Raw genomic sequence first — 13,878 nt, 5'->3', positions numbered from 1 at the left:
TTACCTTACTACTACTTTAGACTTCCTTTGCCGGCAACACTACCAAATCCGAGTAGAGTGGATTTAGAACGTCATGGGGACAATGCAATATTTTATGTAAAGAGGCTTTTATGATCCTTTAAAGCATTTCTTGATTATCTTTGTTAGACAAAGTAGAGATGCTGAGAGTCACAATTGGAAAGCTTATAAGCTGATCAGCTGATAACTTCACTCGAGAAGTTTAGGTCATATAGCTTATACCCTTTTATTGTATGGGTGTTAAACAATTTTGGTTCATACAATGAAGTGTTTTTTTTTTTAAAAAAAAAAAAAAAAAATTTCATTTTGCTAGGACTCCACAAATCTTATAGTTAATCTTTGAAAAATAATTAGTATCAATAATTTATCTATATTTTTTAAATATTCTCTTATGACCTTTTAATTCCTGTCACAAGCGCTTCTTTCTCTCCTTTTTATGATGACGTACTCCTGCATTCATCTTTCTCTCCCGAAGGTGATGAGTAATTTTCTTGCATAGCAAGTTAGAATAATTTATCTTTGTAAAGCTCCAAAAAGAAAGAAAGAAAGAAAGAAATAATAATAATAATAAGAGAATGTCCTATATTTTCTTCTTATTTTCAACGACCACAAAAAGTTCGAATAATTTACCTTAGCGAGGCTCAAAAAAGAAAGAAAAAAAAAAAGTTGATCTTTGAGAATAATGTCCTATATTTAATTCTTCTTTTCAAACGTTGCATAATCTACGGACAACAATAATCAATAATGGACTCACTTGCGTATTACATCCAATGTTTTTGGTGACTGTTTAATAAAAAAGTTCAGAGGAACAGCATATATATCATAACCAAGAGTAATACTAACAGAGCGAGTTTGTTTGAAATAGTGCACAGTGTCGTTTTTGAAAGAGGAGATTTGTCTGTAAAAAAAGGAAAAAGGTGTTAAGAGTTTGTCGGCATCGAAGGGTTGGAAGGATATTCTAACGCCCAAGTCGGTATGGAGCGAGAGGGAGCTCTCTTAGCTAAGGAGAGCAATATTGATAGTGTGTATAGGGTCATCGAGATTTTGTGTACTTTAGGCCTAATATACCGGCATAAAGAGCATTTTAGAATTCTCTAAAGACTGTTGGAAGAATCTTAGTATCCCAAATCGGGTCTAAATGAGTGGTTTTCGGTTTGTTAATGTTAAGGAAGAGCAGCAGCATATCGCGCGTCTACAATTTTGTCTGAACAGGATTGCAGACGAGCCTCTTTGTGACTCCTAGTGATCCTTTCATCTGCAATCTTGTCTGGACGAGATTGTCGACGAACCTCTCTGGTTGCTCTTATCTGCAATCCCATTTGGACGAGATTGCAGACAAGCCTCTCTTTTATGAGTTATCTAATTCTACACAAACTCCTACTTGTGGTATTGTTATTAAATATAAACATATCAATTCAACCAAATCTCTTGTGCATAATTCTCTTTTGTAATTAGTCTCTCTTTTGTATTAATACTCTTAGTTTATTATCTTATCACATCAAGATTAGCTTGTTCGCTTGATGTAATCAACTACAATTGTAACTCTTCTCTATTTAAGCTCAATGAGAAAGTAGCAAAGATTATTCCGCCCAAAAGCAAGTTTTTCTTTGCTTTCTTTCAATTAATTACTTGGGTCGCCGGGTGGATTAAACCCGTTAGGACACAGAATACCTAGGCTTAATCTAGAGTGTAGGCCTTCTTCTTAAGTAGATATTTATTGAGTCCTCCAAAGTTGACGAATACCATCCCACCTTATTAGGGAGTAAATTTTCATATATGTCACGTAGATAGACTTTCTACTCAAGGATAAATCAAAGTAAAAAGCCCATAAAAATAAACTCCAGAAATGCCATGGCAGATGGGTTTAATATTAGGATTCAGTAGAGGAAGGGTGATATTCAGGTCGCCTTGGGAAATATAGCCTTAAGACTGGCCACAGCAAAATAAAACTAACTTTTTTGGGCTTGAGTTGGTCCCGTGGGTTTTGGTTCCAACAATTTTGTAGAGCGAACTGACACTCGACCAAGGCTTCGGGCAAACTTGCTCTAACATTTTTGAAGCTTTTGTTTGGTTTAGGCTAACATAATCAAATTTGGTGGAAACCATCGATTTGTGTGACAGACTCATCATCATGAGCAGAATCAGAATTTTAGATGAGAATGGCTAAACTAAAAAATTGATTTGAGGAGTCCAATTCTTAAAATAAATAAATAAAAAATTGAAGACACTTTCTAAAATTTTTTAAAATTTTTAAAATTTTGGAGGGGCTGGTGAATTCCATAACCTTTGACTTTAATTTTCATGAGGCTCTTGGGTTGTATGTAATGAAATTTTCTTCCTAGAAAAATGAGATCAATTGTTTCATGGTTAGACGATTCTTCTTAATTCCTCAATCATTTTCCTAGTTCCAACTGCTAAGGCAAACCACTATTTTGCATATTCTCCTTTGTATATTAGCCTTCTCTAAAACTTTTTATATTGATTTCTAATTTTCTAAAACTATATAAAAATTGTATGATTATTCTTGATTTACAGTTAATATACTTGTAATTATTAAAAAATTAGATAATTGAAATCCAGGGCCCGGCAAATGGGCCAAGTCAGACTTCCATTCAGGGAGAGTATCGATTGCTCGGCCGGAGCTATGACAACATTGAATGTGAATGTGAGGGCTCGAGTTTTAAGTTGAGCCATGCCTTAATTTAAGGTATGGCAGCTCTCAACTTAATTACATTTGGAACCTTGCAACTTAGGCCAAGGAAGGCCTTTTTCAATCAATGCCCGACGAAAAACATTCTTACGTGCGCATGAATCCTCCACGACAATGCATGGAGAGGTTTTTTTATTTTTTATTTTTTATTTTTTATTTTTTATTTTTTATTTAAATGGAGTATAATTAATATTTTATAAGCATTTTGTTAGAAAAATTGGTTGAATAAAAAATAAAGTACATCTATGTGATAAAGTATTCAATTACAAATATCTACTTGATACAATTGAAAGTACATGAGTACAATAAGCTTCTTGATAAAAAAAAAAGTGAAAGCATAAGAAATCATTTGATATTTTCTCAAACGAGCTGCGTAATTCTGAACCTCACTTTCGTGTAGTCTAACATTACCGATCTAAACTAAATTTTGGGCTAGAAGGGAACCCCGTACAAGTTCTTTGTGGCGCTTGGACAAATTAATAGTTAGAAACATCAAAAGCATAATAGTGGCACAAGCCAACCCAAGATTCATGGGGGAATGTGAAGACGGATGTACAATTATAATTGAAATATTGTAATAGAATAGATAGAGAAGTATCCTACTATCATGGGTGAGAAGCGCAAAGCTGATGCAGCCCAACTTGGTGGGTTGCAGCAAAGAACAACAATAAAAGAATGGATAGGTAATTCTAGATGTTGAGTCTATCAAAGATCTTCTCAAAACTATAAAGTCTATCTAAAGTTCAAACGAAAAAAATGAATAAACTCAACTCTGAGTATTATCATTGATAAAACTCAATAATAAACATAAACTCTGCCTCTTACATATTAGGTTTGTTGTATTTATAACAATAAGCAAACTTAGAGCAAAAGTAAACCTAAACCTATTATGGAAAAGTTTTAGAATAATTACAATTAATTAAAATCCTAATTTAAATAACGTAAATAATAAAATATATATGATTGCTGGATTGTTGGCATAAAATCTTCATTAAAGTCCCCAATATCGCAATCAAGTCTTTCCTTATTGGATTCTTTCCTTTATTTCCGTCCACCTTTTCAATCGTCCATTTGCATCCCGTTTTGATCTAGTAAACATCGGAATTAGCCAAATCTCGTGAAACATGATTTTGTAAATCTTTGAATTATCTTTCCAACGCCACCAAGATCGCTCCAATCCGATGTCCTAAACTCGAGTTATGATTTTTCTAATAAAGCTGGTCGCAGCCCTATCCGGACAGATAGAGGCCATGTTCGGACGGGATTTCCCGAAACTCCAAGATCGCAGCCCATGTCCAGACACGTGGAATTCCTGTCCAGACACCAATTTCAGAAACCTCATTTTAGGTCCTGGATCTACATCATTCTCCCCAGGTTGGAGAGAATTCGTCCTCGAATTCGGCCGGTTCTTCCCACGGTCCTACAGATGTCCAGTCAACTCATTCCATTCTCCTCTTCTCAAAATCACAACAAGGCCACAGCCCACAAGAAACGTGATGGCTCTAATCATCAGCAAACTGCGACGATGATGTTGAAGGCCCCGCACCTCACCGGCCTTTCTGTGTAGACTTGCCATGCTTTTCTTTTGCCTTGTCTCCCTCATATGCCATGAAAATCTTCAAATAACTAGCAATGACCCCGTTACTTTTTGAAACAACATTCCCCTCTGCCATATAGATCTCATCACACATTTGGTTAGAAGAATTTGACAAAATAGAATCTACCCCAATGAAATCAATATAATTAATTGGTGCAACACTCAAATCAAAGGCTTTATCCTCGGGGCTCTTATCAATCACATGGTGTGCAGAATTGTCATAAACAATTGCAAAAGTATCTGAAAGATTTACCTCTTCCAAAAATTACCTCTGAAAGATGTATCTCTTCCACTTGTCATCTCAAACCATCATGTTCTTTAGAACTCTTGTTGTAGTGTGGCTACTGCCCGTACCCGTCAACTTCCGCTTTGCTACAAAGGATTGACCATCCCCTCATGAAGGTTTTGGCTCCGCCCCTTGGCTAGGTAGCAACATCAATCTGATTTTACCAACCATGAAGCTGTACGTGTTCTTTGTTTCATCATGGATATTAGCTTTATCATCTTGCCACGGCTTGCTCAATAACAAGTGACACGTAGCCATGTCGACCACGTCACACCACTTATGATCCACATATTTAGCTCTAATAGAAAAAGACACTTGGCAATGTTTAGATACCCTTACCTCGTTTCTTTTCGTGAGCCACTCCAATTGATTAGAAGTAGGATGCCTCTTGGTCTTGAGCCCTAGCTTCCGAACCGCTTCCTCCGAGACTACATTCATACCATTCCTTGGATTGATGACAAGCTTGACCCCTTTGCCTCTCATGGTGCATGTAGTTTGAAATTGTCGGTAAGTACCTCCAAGGTATTGGGACACCGATTGAGGCTTGAACTCCGCCGCCTCCCTAGACACCTCTTTTTTGTAGGACTTTTATATTTTCTTTGTCATATCTATAGACCATTGCCTCAAATTCTGTGATTTTCAGCCCATGGTATACTTATGGGGCAAGAAAGCGACTGATGTGGTATTTTTGTAACCAAAAATATCAATTATAAAATTACCACTCGCAATAGAACGAATCTTTGTAGGATACGGCTATATTGAGGGTTTCGATCCTCAAGGACTGTTGGGGTTAAATTATCAAAATTTGAAACATTAAAATTAACTTAATTAAAAGAAAACGATTTGTTTGTGTGAATTTAAAGTGCATAAAATAAACGGAAGTAAAAAGAGTAAATAGATGAGAGAGAGAGTAGGGATTGACTTCACTACAATCCGCACATCAATGGTTAACCATATTTAGTTCTAGCAATTCAATCTATGCATGTTATAAATTAAAGAAGAAAACACATGAAAATAATTTCATACAATCAACGGAATAGCATAACCCATCTTTGGTTGGCACGGATCGTCTACCTAAATTACACTAAACTAGGGTGTAGTACGATCCGTCTTTCTAAGGTATGGTCTCTCTATTCCTATTGATTGCATGTCAATTAAGAACCATTGTATAATCACCATTCTTATCATCACAGAAAATAAGAATGATTTGAGTTCAATAATAGTAAATTAATTTATAAGAGAAGATAAAGATTTTACTAATATTGAATTGGAATTAAAGAACAATTGCATTTAATATGAAGAACATAAATCAATTATTGCAATCCTCAGAGTTATACAATCAACATGCATAAATTGAAACTAGAAATTAAATACAATCAAACCATTGTGCTTAGAAATGGTTACATCAATACCCTACAATTGGGTTTAGCTGCTCATGATCTTCTAGGCTCTACAGACTATTTACTGAAATTTTAGCTCTAAGAGGCGGTATCTCTGTTTATAATGTTTTTAGCCCTATTTATAGGGATTAGGAGAACCCTAAAAACCCTAGAAATCCTTAGAAAACCGGGAGTCAGTCTCCCAGTCCAATTGGGAGATTGAAAACCAAGTCCAAGCTGGAAAATGATTCTTGTCGTGCACTGTACGCCCGTGTGCGCTCGATCCGAGGTTTTATACGCTCGAGCGCACCTAGCTGGTATGCACGCGAGCGCAGGCATGTGCTCGATCCTTGGTCGCAGACGCTCGAGCGCAGGTGCGCTCGATCCCAGGAGTGCTGCGCTTGATTCTAGATCTAGAATTCTCAGCTTTTTGCCCTTTTAAGCGCAATTTCCAATGGTTTGTCAAATAAGACCTAAAACACAAAAACAAAACAAAATCAAACAAATAACAATGCTAAGGAATTAACATATGTAAATTAAGGGGCTTAAATGTGCAACATTCGGCGCTTATCACACCCCACAACTTACATATTGCTAGTCCCTTAACAATACAAAATAGAAAATAAAGTAACACAATAAAAAGATAAATTCATCTTTCGTGGGACGTGCGGTTGCATTTAGCGTATGCAACAAGCCTTTTAAACCCCTAGGCATTCCCTAGAGGACGAGTGAAGTCTCGTGAGGGTTTTCCAGGAATGATACCCACAAACATTGTCATCATTATGTCATTCAAAAGGATAAAGTATCACAAAAATAATGGTTATCATTCATTAGCAAGCTTAAAATTATAAACTCCATCTTCAAAATTCCAAGGAATTTACAAGTCAAATCACTTACAAATGGCAGATTGGGATACACAAATTTCAATTAGTGCACAGTGAACTAACACATAGTCATGAGGCTTCAAAATAATTTCAATATGAATGAATCAACATCTCAGAATTCATTGGACTTCATATCAAATGAAACAACCAGGGCATACATTTTTTTTTTTTTTTTAAGGCTTTGCAATGCTTAGCTCCCTTAAGCTTTCTAGTAAACCCATGTATCGAGTGTTAGGGCAATGTCTCACAAACCAAATGGCTTTAGGGCATTAGGTGTAAAGACACCCCTAAGGACTTACTAACTCGAGTCAAAAAGGCTACGAAGCTAAGCTAGCCATTTTATTAATCAACCCAAAAATTTCACTTTTTGACGCGAACACTCACTGCTTAATGAGACAAGAGTTTCGGTTACTCAGCAAAAAATTCAAACTTGGTTTTTTTTTTTTTTTTTATTATTATTATTTTTTTTATACATATATAGCATGCCAAAGTTATTCATCTAATATGTCACCCAACAGAATTCAAGACATTGAAAACAAACATAATTGGTCTCAAAATTCATACCTCACAGACATGCGCTAGTGTACTCAAGATAGATTTAAATTGAAACAAAAAGCATCTCATGTTGCCAAAAGTAAGTAGTAAGACTCAAAATTTCTAAGTCATATGATCATGTGTTCACAACTTTAAGCCTACCAATGAATTTCAAACCAAAATCAAAGCTCAACCATATGCTTAAGAATGACATAATAATAATAATGGACTGTGTTTTGTTTTTCCATACCCCCCAACTTGAATCATACATTGTCCCCAATGTATGTATAGAACTAAAGAATAAGATCAAGAGTATAAGAATACCTGAATGAGCAGATGTGGGCATATCATACTCCCAAACTTGAATGCAAAAACACGTATCCTGAAAAACAAAGTGATACTCCAACCAAATACCAATCAAGTGCACACATTGTTGTAAAAATATAATCAAAGAATGAAACAACAATGGATCAAGTATACCTGGATGGAGATTATGTACCCTGGTGGAATGAGAAGTCGAGCGCACAGGGCCTACACTCAATCTTATGAAACTGACTCATCTAGTCAAAATACATGGAACGGAATCCACATCCTTGATGCGCGTAGTGTTCTCTGACCCTTAAGTTTAAATTTGAAGCACCAATCTTTTCTTCTCTTGGACCAAAGAGAATAAATTTTACCCACAAATGGGTAATTCCAAATGTCAGCATTTCGAGGTAGATCCCTATGAGTATTCCCAAACAATTTCTCATCCGGAAAGGAATCATGAATTTGAATAAAATGAGGAGAATACTTCGGGAGTTTTTCTACCTCAATGGTCCCTTTTTGCTCATCTAACTGCCCTAACAGACTACCCTCCTGGCCTCTTAGTAAGTCATAAGAAATAATGACCGGGATAATGTCATCTGTCCCTAAAAATGAAGATTTCAGATTACCTGGAACAGGGGCTCGGGGCTCATATGGCATCTCGGGAATAAGAGGTGATAGTGAAGAAGCCTTAGTGCTCACTTCCTTGCTTTTTTCCCGATGTAGATCCTGTGGGACCTCAATTTGCTCCTCCTTCCTTTCTTCCACATGGTTTTCAACCACCTCTCCACTCCTCAGTGTGGTGATAGCTTGCTCATGACAAGAAGTACTCTCTTCCTCCATGTAGTTTTCATCAGGAGTGACCACCGGCTGACTTTGAAACTCTTCTTCTTCCATCCTATTGAGGTGGTTGATGATTTGTTCAACATGAGCTTCCATCCTGGCATCTATCTCGGCAAAGAATTGAGGAGTATACAGTTCCTGTTGAGATTTCACCGTCGGCTTTATCTCACCCGCTAGCTCACTCATCATTTTTAGCATCCGAGCCTCAAAATTAGAATCTGAGGGAGGTGGTGCGGCCTGGTATATCTGTTGTGGAGTTGCTTGATATTGGTACAGTTCATGACGTTGTGGAGCATAATTCCCATGAGCTTAAGCTTGCCACGAGAGATTAGACTGGTTGCTCCACGCCGGGTTATAGGGATCAGAATAATGGCCATTCCTCAGTCTAGAGAACGGTTTGTTCATATGCTCATAAGAATAATTAGAAAATTATCCCGCTGTAGGACAATTTCTAACATGATGATAAGGACTATAACAATATGAACATGGTCCATGGGGTGTTGGAATGCCTGCCCACATGAACTAAACTAATAGAATGAACATAAAATAACAAAAGAAAAAAAAATTAAAAAATTAAAAAAAATTAAAAAAAAAAAAAAAAAACTCACAAACGGCCCTTAGGTGCACTTAGGGTTTTGGATGCAAGTTGCCGCAAGTGCGCTCGATCGCACAGCAGGGTGCGCTCGAGCCTACTGCAGCAGGGTGCGCTCGAGCCTACTGCAGCAGATGGGTGCGAGTACAGGAGAAGAGGGCTCAAGCGCAGCTGACTTGGTTCCTGCTGGAGTGCGTACTTGCGCCCGATCGCACGCGACCTACGCTCGATCGCAGTCACAGAGAAGGCAGCTTACGGACCTGTTTGCAAATTCTAAAAAAAATAAAAACAAAACACAAACATAATTTAAAATTAGCAACTTTAAAGCAGAAAAATAAATTATTAAGCTAAAATCAATCCTTAAATTTAAATAATGAAACCGTTAAGCAGTCCCGGCAACGGCGCAAAAAATTGATGTGGTATTTTTGTGACCAAAAATATCAATTATAAAATTACCACTCGCAATAGAACGAATCTTTGTAAGATACGGCTATATTGAGGGTGTCGATCCTCAATGACTGCAGGGGTTTAATTATCAAAATTTGAAAGATTAAAATTAACTTAATTAAAAGAAAACGATTTGTTTGTGTGAATTTAAAGTGCGTAAAATAAACGGAAGTAAAAAGAGTAAATAGATGATAGAGAGAGTAGGGTATTGACTTCACCACAATCCGCACATCAATGATTAACCATATTTAGTTCTAGCAATTCAATCTATGCATGTTATAAATTAAAGAAGAAAACACATGAAAATAATTTCATACAATCAACGGAATAGCATAACCCATCTTTGGTTGGCACGGATTGTCTACCTAAACTACACTAAACTAGGGTGTAGTACGATCTGTCTTTCCTAGGTATGGTCTATCAATTCCTATTGATTGCATGCCAATTAAGAATCATTGTATAACCACCATTCTTATAATCCCAGAAAATAAGAATGATTTGAGTTCAATAATAGTAAAATAATTTCTAAGACAAGATAAAGATTTTACTAATATTGAATTGGAATTAAAGAACAATTGCATTTAATATGAAGAACATAAATCGATTATTGCAATCCTCAAAGTTATACAATCAATATGCATAAATTGAAACTAGAAATTAAATACAATCAAACCATTGTGCTTGGAAAGGGTTACATCAATACCCCACAATTGGGTTTAGCAGCTCATGATCTTCTAGGCTCCACAGACTATTTACTGAAATTTTAGCTCTAAGAGGCAGTGTGTTTGTTTACAATGTTTTGAGCCTTATTTATAGGGATTATGAGAACCCTAAAAGCCCTAGAAATCCTTAGAAAACCAGGAGTCAGTCTTCCAGTCCAATTGGGAGAGTGAAAACCAAGTCCAAGCTGGAAAAGGATTCTTGCCGTGCACTGTACGCCCGTGTGCGCTCGATCCGAGGTTTTGTGCGCTTGAGCCTAGCTGATATGCGCGCAAGCGCAGGCATGCGCTCGATCCTTGGTCGCAGACACTCGAGCGTAGGTGCGCTCAATTACAAGAGTGCTGAGCTCAATCCTAGATCCAGAATGCTCAGCTTTTTGCCCTTTTAAGCCCAATTTCCAATGGTTTGTCAAATAAGACCTAAAACACAAAAACAAAACAAAATCAAACAAATAACAATGCTAAGAAATTAACATATGTAAATTAAGGGGCTTGAATGTGTAACATTCGGCGCTTATCAGCTACTCGAATATATTTCAATAGTTTCTGCCAACTATTGATCTTCAATTTGCTTTGACACACCCTACTTTGCTTCAGTTGTTGCCACCACGCAGCAACTCTTCCCTAGAATGTGTGTACCACCAAAGAGACTCGTTGTTCATCGAGCACCCTGTTGAATTCAAGAACCTCTTCAACAGCCAATGCCTAATCCAGAAATTCTTTGGGTTGTAGATCTCCTTGAAATTCTGGAATATTGAGTTCGAACCTGTTCACCCGACGATGGCATGAGCTTGCGCACAGTGCTGAGGTTCGTGTGTTCGGCGCTCCAGAAACAAGTATCTAGATCCACTCCTATGTTGACCACACCAGTCGGATACTTGGGTAGTAAGGTCTTCAATTTGATCTCTCATACCTTGAGTCGATCCTCCGTGTGTTGCCAATGTATAGCAATAGATTTGCCTTCCGTCTTCACGAATCTCAGTCTTGGTTGGCGATGACAACTGTTCGGCCCACCACTCATGTGCCACAAGCGAATTGCCAGTTGCTCCTTACGTGCTGTCTCTGTGCGCACGTGCACCTCATTCATGTCTGCAAAACGGTCTCACTTCCGCATTCATGGAAAGTAACTGAGCTCTGATACCAACTGATGCAGCCCAACTTGGTGGGTTGTAGCGAAGAACAACAATAAAAGAACGGATAGGTAATTCTAGATCTTAAGTCTATCAAAGATTTAAGAATTATTCTCAAAACTATAGAGTCTATCTAAAGTTTGAAGGAAAAAGAGGAATAAACTCAACCCTGAGTATTCTCATTGATAAAACTCAATAATAAACATAAACTCTGCCTCTTCTTATTAGATCTGTTGTATTTATAACAATAAGCAAACTTGGAGCAAAAGTAAACCTAAACCTATTATGGAAAAGTTCTAGAATAATAAAGGGAAAATTACAATTAAATAAAATCTTAATTCAAATAACGTAAATAATAAAATATATATGATTGCTGGATTGTTGGCATAAAATCTTCATTAAATTCCCCAATAGAGCAATCAAGTCTTTCCTTATTGGATTCTTGCCTTTATTTCGGTCCAGCTTTTCAATTGTCTATTTGCAGCCTGTTTTGACCTAGTAAACATCGGAATTAGCCAAATCTTGTGAAATATGATTTTGTAGATATTTGAATTATCTTTCCAACGCCACCAGATCGCTCCAATCCGATCACCAAAACTTGAGTTATGATTTTTCTAATAAAGCTAGTTGCAGTCCCATCCGGACGGATATATAGAGGCCATGTTCGGACGGTATTTCCCAAAACTCCAAGATTGCAGCCCATGTCCAGACACGTGGAATTTCTTTCCGGACACCAATTCGAAAAACCTGATTTTAGGTCCTGGATTTACATCAAAAGCACTAGTAAAACCAATCAAGAGGAGGAAGAGTATTATGAGACCTGATAGACCAAAGCTGCATCAAGTATTAGCGTAAAAGAGTAGGTAAAAAAAGGTTTTATTCATTATTGAAAATAGTATTGCCAACAATTTTCTTGGCAAAAAAGCCAAATAAAAAGAGTCATGTAGTAGTTCTTGGCAAGGGTTCAAAGTAGGGGTGTTATCGGGTGTACATTTTCATTTGGTAGATATTAACCGCCTGCATTTACGTTATCCATAATTATTTACTATCCGCGAGTATGAAAAATGATTTTAGGGCATGTGCATTGCATCCGCATGCCCTTTATATATAAAACATATTTTATATATTTTTTTAAGTGATTGTGTTATATTTAGGCCATTTATAATTGTTGGATTTGTAATTTAAATTTGAAAGACTGAGGTCACTAAAGAAATCCTATACTCAAGTAAAAAGTACACATTTTTATAAATAAATAGCTGGGAAGTTTTTTATGTTATACATAATGCAATATTTGAATACTAATTCATAGTGTTGTGTTATATGTGTTGCTCGTTTGCTTTGGAAAATAATTCATAAGCATCAATTTGCAATGTTATTGTTAAAATATGAAAATAAAGTAGAAAATAAGAGAACAGTAAAGATAATAATTTGAGATGGTTCAGCTTTAGAGACCTACAGTTCATGACTACATTGTGTTTATATTGACCTATTTGATAGAATATTGATAATTTCCACTTATACACTACAAAAAAAATAGATGTTTTTTGAAGTGGCAAACAGTAACTTATGTTTGCCACGTCAAAAACTTTTGACGTGTCTAATCAGACACGTCAAAAAAAATATTGTTGACGTGTTTTCTTTTAACACGTCAAAAAGTTTTGACGTGTTAAATTAACACGTCAAAAACTTTTGACGTGTCAATTCCACAGGTCAAAAACTTTTTATTTATTAAAAAAAATTAACATTAATTTTGATATAAACAAATATGCATTAAAAAATAATTAATGTTAATTGACATAAAAATTAATTTTTATTGTCATTAGTATAAATTATAGTTTATTATCATTGGTATAAATTACATAGTATATATGTATGCGTGTATATATATATATATATATATATATATATATATATATCACATGCGTGCCAATTAATATATAAATATATGCATGCATAATTATTCTATATATATATTGTGTACCAATTAATATAATTATTACATGCAAGCATATAATTCAACCATTTCATTAATATTAATTTGAACATCACATACATGTATTATATATCATGCATACATAAATCGATCAGTCTAGTAATATTAATATGATAGCTAGCCATATTATTTTAAAAAATATATATAAAACATACTTGATACATTTATTTTATAAGACCCGCAAACCTCACATGAACTCGACAAACACAACATATGTGGTCGGTCAGTTGATACATCTAATTATCTATACGTCTAGAATATTAATTTATTTATTCTCTAATTATTTGTAATTGGATAGAGTAAATATATGATAGAGTTAATATCATTTTAATAAAATTAAAATAAATATAATTTATAATAATTTAAATAACATAATATATACAATTATTTAATATAAGTTTTTGACGTGCCATGTGTGCCACGTCAGAAACTTTTGACGT

General features: G+C 35.7%; 1 non-coding gene across 1 annotated transcript; it reads right to left on the bottom strand.

Moving 5' to 3' along the window:
- Positions 1–13,028: 13,028 nt before the first annotated feature.
- Positions 13,029–13,138, bottom strand: LOC148586954 (small nucleolar RNA SNORD90). The gene has a single exon (XR_015911812.1). It is a non-coding gene; the product is annotated as a small nucleolar RNA SNORD90 (small nucleolar RNA).
- Between the last annotated feature and the right edge of the window lie 740 nt (positions 13,139–13,878).

Source organism: Corylus avellana, chromosome 3 (genome assembly GCF_965113065.1).
Source record: "Corylus avellana chromosome 3, dhCorAvel1.hap1.2, whole genome shotgun sequence".
NCBI lineage: Eukaryota > Viridiplantae > Streptophyta > Magnoliopsida > Fagales > Betulaceae > Corylus > Corylus avellana.
Note: the sequence above shows the minus strand (reverse complement) of the source record. Positions and strands in the feature narration are given on the sequence as shown.